Source organism: Myxocyprinus asiaticus, chromosome 24 (genome assembly GCF_019703515.2).
Source record: "Myxocyprinus asiaticus isolate MX2 ecotype Aquarium Trade chromosome 24, UBuf_Myxa_2, whole genome shotgun sequence".
NCBI lineage: Eukaryota > Metazoa > Chordata > Actinopteri > Cypriniformes > Catostomidae > Myxocyprinus > Myxocyprinus asiaticus.
The window spans coordinates 129596-137288 of NC_059367.1; positions in this window are offsets into that span (position 1 = coordinate 129596).

The window sequence follows — 7693 nt, forward strand, 5'->3', positions numbered from 1 at the left end:
ACAGCACACACTGAACTTTTCCACTAAACACTGTGATGAGATCTAAATCGCTCATCAGAACGGACCGCAGTGGATAATTGGTGCAAGTGTTTTGTTGCTGCAGAATTGAAGCAGCTGATTATGAGGGGAGGCTGTTGTTTCGGACACTGACTCCATCACGTCTTCTCCATGTGTTATTTAAAGGATATCATGACAGGCTTGTTTAACAACAGAAGACAATGACGAAAACTCATTTATATCATTTTCTTTTTTTTTTTTTTTTTTTTTTTACATTATGCATTGTGCGACAGTTTTCAAGATTAAAGGTCCGGGTATAATTTTGTTTTTCTGCATTTCTGGTTGGATAGCGCCCGGTCAACAGCGTTGCCTTTCAAAGTATACTCCTTTGACCGTGAGCGAATACGAACGTATTCAACGCATGCGCACTACGACTGCTTTGTGATTCTCTTTTAGTACAGTCAACGGCTGGCACATGCGCCGAAGATTGGCACAGATGAGGAATGTGCATATGTCAAGAAAGTCTGCGCACAGCCCAGATTGTGCTGATGACTAAATCACACATACTGTGCAAGATCGATCAGCAATGCAGACAACCGAAAGTATATACAGTGCATTTAGAAAGTATTCAGACCCCTTCAGTTTTTTCACATTATATTTTAAAGTCTTATGCAAAAATGCTTTAAATATTTTCTTTTCACATCAGTCTACACTCCATACCTCATGATAAAGCAAAAACCAGATTTTTCTTAATGTATTAAAAATAAAAACTGGAATATCACATTGACAGTATTCAGACTCTTAACTCAGTACTTAGTTGAAGCACCTTTGGCAGCGATTACAGCCTCAAGTCTTTTTGGGTATGATGCGACAAACTTTGCACACCTGGATTTGGGGATTTTCTGCCATTCTTCTCTGCAGATCCTCTCAAGCTCTGTCAGGTTGGATGGGGACCATCGGTGGACAGTCATTTTCAGGTCTCTCCAGAGATGTTCGATTGGGTTCAAGTCCGGGCTCTGGCTGGGCCACTCAAGGACATTCACAGAGTTGTTCCTAAACCACTCTTGTGTTGTCTTGTCTGTGTGCTTAGGGTCATTGTCCTGTTGGAAGGTGAACCTTCGGCCGAGTCTGAGGTCCTGAGTGTTCTGGACCAGGTTTTGATTAATGATATCTCTGTATTTTGCTGCGTTCAGCTTTCCTTCAACCCTGACCAGTCCCCCAGTCCCTTCCGCTGAAAAACACCCCCACAGCATGATGCTACCACCACCATGCTTCACTGTTGGGATGGTATACTGAAGGTGATGAGCGGTGCCTGGTTTACTACAGACATGACGCTTGGAATTGAGGCCAAACAGTTCAATCTTCATTTCATCAGACCAGAGAATCTTGTTTCTCACCGTCTGAGAGTCCTTTAGGTGCTTTTTTATGTGTCTTGCACTGAGGAGAGGCTTCCGTCTGGCCCCTCTGCCATAAAGCCCAGATTGGTGGAGTGTTGCAGTGATGGTCGTCCTTCTGCAAGTTTCTCCCATCTCCACACATGATCTCTGGAGCTCAACCAGAGTGATCATCAGGTTCTTGGTCACCTCTCTTACCAAGGCTCTTCTCCCCCGATTGCTCAGTTTGGCCAGGTGCTCCCAGCTCTAGGAAGAGTCCTGGTTGTCCAAACTTCTTCCATTTAAGAATTATGGAGGCCACTGTGCTCATTGGGACCTTCAATGCTGCAGAAATGTTTTGTAGCCTTCCCCAGATCTGTGCCTCGACACAATCCTGTCTCTGAACTCTGCAGGCAGTTCCTTTGACCTCATGGCTTGGTTTTTGCTCTGATATGCATTTTCAGCTGTAAGACCTTATATAGACAGGTGTGTGCCTTTCCAAATCATGTCCGATCAATTGAATTTGCCACAGGTGGACTCCAATCAAAGTGTAGAAACATCTCAAAGATGATCCAGAGAAATGGGATGCACCTGAGCTCAATTTCAAAGGGTCTGAATACTTATGTCAATGTGATATTTCATTTTTAATACATCTCCAAATTTATCCAAAAAATCTGGTTTTATAGATAATTTAACCTTTTTTAGCATAAGGCTGCAACATAACAGAATGTGTAAACTGAAGGGGTCTGAATACTTCCTGAATGCGCTGTATAGGCTTTATGCGTACATGGTTATTGTCATGATGATGTAATGCCAATAGAGTTGAAATACTGGATAACTTTACACAAAGTTAGTAAATGATTTTATCACACTAGAGTCATGTTAACACGTATTATGCTTAAATATTGTGGCTACACTTTTGAAACAGTGTGTATTTAATGTTTTGTGTATTTGGGCCGGTTTCCTTTTGTATGTGTCTTACTGCACACAATTATTTTTTCTTTTCTTTAGAAAAAGGGATTCATCTAAATTATTTTCTGTGGTAATCAGTATTATGCCTCAAATGCTGACAATAGCATTTGTATTAAACCTAAATTACTCGTAATATCTATAAACTATTGTAAAGTGTTAAAGCAGTGCTGGTTTTGATGGTAATGTCTGCTCAAAGTGCTGTTCTCACTTCATTCTCTAAAGTTTTAACCAAATATTTTTGTAGATTTGCAGTGTTCTATCATTTTCACTTTACACTTTTGTCCCATGATATATATACAGCCCCAAAAGGGTTTTTTTTTTGTTGGTTTTTTTCCCATCTCCACTCAATGTGATATTCATCCCTCTCGTCCCACCCACATTTTTACATATTTTCCCGCCCATTTACAGTCTTGAGGTGTACTAGGGGGTTTCATGACACTTTAAAGACAAATGGCAGTCTTTATGTTCTTTACCTTTAGTAAAGAATTATACTCGAGGTTTATATTATAAATATAAAGTGCTTATTAAAAGCATTCACCTCATAAGTTAGTATGTTTTATTGTTTTACACCATTGAATTGTGTGTGTGTGAAAACAGAATCAGATAAAACAACAACGATCAGAAATATTCCCTCGACGTGTCTGTTTGTTCTGAAGCTGTAGAGCCTGTCAGGCACAACTCGAGGCACCTCTCAGCAGTGTTATTAAAGTTCAAAATGAAAACTTGCTAAAACAATTATTAACTAACTCAAATTAACAAAAAAAAAAATCTCATTCGTTCTATTTTTTGATGTACTAGGATGAATATGGGCAAACTAGGACACTTTTGGAAATTGTACATTTCTTGGCACTTTGAATTATGATCCAAACGCCACATAACCTAACATTATACCTTTATATAAAGCTTACGATGTCTTCTACCTTAGACAAAAACACAAATGAAGAAATTCTTAATACTGAGGAGTGGAACCTTTGAAGACCCTCTTTTGATCAAATCCCAGAGGAAAAATGATTCTCTAGAAAATATCTACATAGTATTTAGAATAATTTTGTAACACTTTTACATCATAAATCATTACTGACAAACATTACACCTTAAATTCTTCTGTTATTTTCTTTAGCATTGCTTTTCCCACCGGTGGTCATGAAATGAGCTCTGCCACACATCCCGATGTAAAAATCATCCATTTAAAACCTCAAAAAGGTAAAAAATGTAAATAATAATAATAAAAAAAGAAAATTCTCTCATCATTTACTCACCCTCATGCCATCCCAGATGTGTATGACTTTCTTTCTTCTGCAGAACACAAATGAAGATTTTTAGAAGAATATTTCAGCTCTGTAGGTTCATACAATGCAAGTGAATGGTGACCAGAACTTTGAAGCTCCAAAAAGCACATAAACGCAGCATAAAAGTAACCCATGAGACTCCAGTGGTTTAATCCATGTCTTCAGAAGTGATATGATAGGTGTGGGTGAGAGACAGATCAATATTTAAGTCAGTAAATCTTGAATTCAGGAGTCTCTTTGGTAATCATGATTTCAATGGGGTAAAGTTTTGGAGGGTTTAAAGAAAAGAAAGGACAAGTCGAAATACATTTTTGTGATAATCAACATTATGCCACAAATACTGTCGATTGAGCTTCACTTGTACTGAACCTGGAATATTCCTTTAAAACATGATTTGTAGTTATAAGTGACTATTATTGAAATGTCTTTGTGGTGTTTATCAGAGATGTTGTTTTTCTCTGTTTGTCTCTGTTGGGTTCATCTTTGGTCTCCAGCGTCACTAAAGAGTCTCTGATGTTTTTCACACAAACAAACTGATGTGATCATCATCAAATACTGTAATGTACTTCACATACAATATTTAACGTGTTTCAAATGGTCTGAATACAGAAGGATGGGGTACATTTTATTTGTTTCTTCAATCTCTCTTTATTTTATAAAGATCTTAATGTTGTTTGTGTAAAATGAGCGAATCCCTGAGGAACAAATGAAGCACTTTTACACTGAAGTGGCTTGTTTCTTGGTGACGCTTCAGTGTAAATCCTCTCGAGATGTTCCCGGATGTGAGCCGAGTACAGTTTAAACACTTTCTGATGCGAGTGAAACTTTGTATTGCAGCACTTTTCATACTATTGTCTCCTAAAGATTAATCACTTATGATGTATTATTCCTCTTCTGTAAGTCACTGGGCATCTGCCAAATGAATAAATGTAAACGCTTTTTGCTGTACTGCACAAATAGAGCAGAATAAACATGCCATTTTTCACATGAGATACCTTTATCTGTCTACTAACAAAATAAATGCCAAAAACCTGCATACATTGTTCCTGTTTTCTACAATTAGTGTTTGAAGACAAGGAGCGCTTGTTACAACTGTCCTCATATCAGGTAAAGTTGTCATGTGCTAAAAAGGCATTAGGCTCAACTTAAGTGAAATATACTGACACATAATTGTTAAAAGTTATTTCCATGTATTCTTGTGTAGTTTAAATTTGTATATGGAATCAATAAAAAATTAACAAAAAAGGGAAAAAGAAGAAGTTGTGTCTCCATCTTCTGATTGGCATTACCAGCAGGTGGGTGTGTCTTTAAGAGCAAGCCTGAACAATCTAGAGGGGGTCCAATAGAATCGATGTATAATCTTGAATTGCATAAGGCACACTTTATTTTTTTTGTGAAGAAAATAAAACTTATGTTTTTTTATCTGTGAAATTTTAGATTTTTGACATCTTTTTTGATGATGTCTTCGCTGCAAAAAATAAATTCTTAATTAGTATTTTTGTCTTATTCTCCAGTAAAAATATATAAAAAAATTTTTTTGTGATTAACATTTTTATTGATTCCCACAGAAGACACAAAAAACAAAATATATATACATGGAATCAACACTTAACATATAATCCCCACCACTACCCCTCCCAATCCCCGACCCCCAACAAACACTCCCGTGGTCACATGAGCATATTCACCAAATAAATAAATAATAAATAAATAAATATCAAATAAACACACACATCTACATCTAAACCTCTCCGCTACCTTTCCCCGAGAGGCCTCCAAGAACACAAACCACTTGCCCCATTTCCTAAAAAACAAATCCAAATGACCCAGTCTACTAAATACCATTTCTTCATACCCCGCCACCCTCCCAATCTCCGTGCTCCACTCCTGAACTGGGGGCGCTCCAGCCGAATTCCATCCCCTCTAAACAATCTGTCTGGCAACCATCACACTGGTCAGGACCCAATTCTTTATGTTTTTATTCCCCACATCGATGACCTCCCTATCACTCAAAACACATAGTCTGGGGCAAAATGAAATCCGAGTGCCCAACACGTCACACACAAAACTCTGAACCTTCATTCAAAACCCCTGGATCTCAACACACCACCAAAAAACATGGGTCATGTCTCCATCCTCCGATTGGCATCGCCAGCAGATGGGTGTGCCTTTAAGACCTGGATCAGGGAAATTGGATGATAACTCTTGCACTCACTTGGATCTTTGTCCTTTTTAAGAATCAGACTGATCAAAATCGTGACAAAATAGTATTATATCTATATTTCAATCGGGTCAATTCTCTGAGGCCATCAGATGACATTCAGCGCTTCAGCTCTGCCTCAGCACTTTTAATATTCCCTTCCAACTCCACAAGTTCTCGTGCTTTGGACTTTTTGGTGAATGATCATACTGTATGATCCGACCCCTAAGAACCTCCTTAAGTGCCTCCCAAGCCACGCCCACAGAGGATACTGAGGACCAGTTGGTCTCCATATAAACACTGCTTTCAGTCTTTAACATTTGTTGGAAATCAGGATTTTGCAGAAGGGATACATTAAAGCGCCAACTATATGATTTGTTTTTCTCCATATGTGGCAACACCTCTAAACTCACCAGGGTGTGATCTGAGACTAAGATGTTTCCAATTGAGCAATCAACAACAGATGAAATGAGGGATTTGGATTATATATAAAATCTATTCTAGAATAAATCTTATGGACTGATGAAAGAAATGTATAGTCCCTACCAGATGGATTCAAAAGTCTCCAGATATCTGTAAGACCAAGATTTTTACACATCCTGTGAAGCATCAGTGTTGCTCTAGGGGGCTTACACACTTTTGCTTCACTATGATCAAGGACTGAATCCATCAATTGATTAAAGTCTCCTCCCAATATTATATCATAAGGGGTGCCAGCGGCTTGCAGCATCCCTTCAAGATCTATAAAAAAGCCCCGATCATCAGCGTTAGGTGCGTAAATCAACCTTTGCCCCTGAATTTCTGCTAAAACAATAATGACTCTTCCTAATTTATCTTTAATCTGTTTGAGACATTTGAATTGTAGATGTTTACTTAATCAGTGTAATGACTCCCCTGCTCTTACTTGAGCCAACACTAAAGAAAACATGTCCACCCCATATCTTCCCACATTTTTCAGCTTCCTGCAGGGAAAGATGTGTTTCTTGAAGAAACACTATATCATATTTCTTACACTTAAGAAAATAAATAACCTTCCTTCTTTTTATGGAGTGCCCCAAACCATTCACATTCCACGTGGAGAGAGATAGAACACTCATATTAACATTTTGACATATTAGAAAAATAGATTGTGTCAAAAACTAAATTATAAAGACCACATTCCAACATTAAATGCAACAATCAAGCAAACAGAAAAATGTACGCATTAACCCCGCCCACAACGGCGCCAACTGGCGTCCATCCCTCTAAACTCACAGTCCATGTATGAGAGCCCCCACGACAACTTTGCCATCGGATTGCTCAAGTCTGGTGATTCTATACAAATTTTGTAAGACAGAATTACACAACAGAAGATAATCTATAAAACAAACTCCAGCCAATAAGAGACATAAGCACCAAGAGCGTGTAGATTCATCGACATAACTGTCTCGAAGGCGTGTTCCTCCACAAAACAAACTCCAGATGCTAGCGGAACCAGCACACACACAAAAAATAAAAATAATAAATAAATAAATAAATAATAAATAATTAATATATATATATTAAATAATAAAAAAAAATATATATATATATATATATATATATATATATATATATATATATATATATATATATAAATATAAAAAGGCGCTCCGTTTCCTCGGACAGTCAAACAAATGTTCAGTGAGCCGGCCCATTCCACGGTTACCTGAGTGCAACAAATGACCCAATCACTTCAATGACTTGGAAGAAATACTCCACAAAACAAACTCCAACCAATAGGAGGCATAAGCACAGAGAACAAGCAGATTCATCCACAAAAAAAAAAAAAAAAAAAAAAACTCCAGCCACTAGACGGAAGCAGTACAAGAAGAAACAAGGTG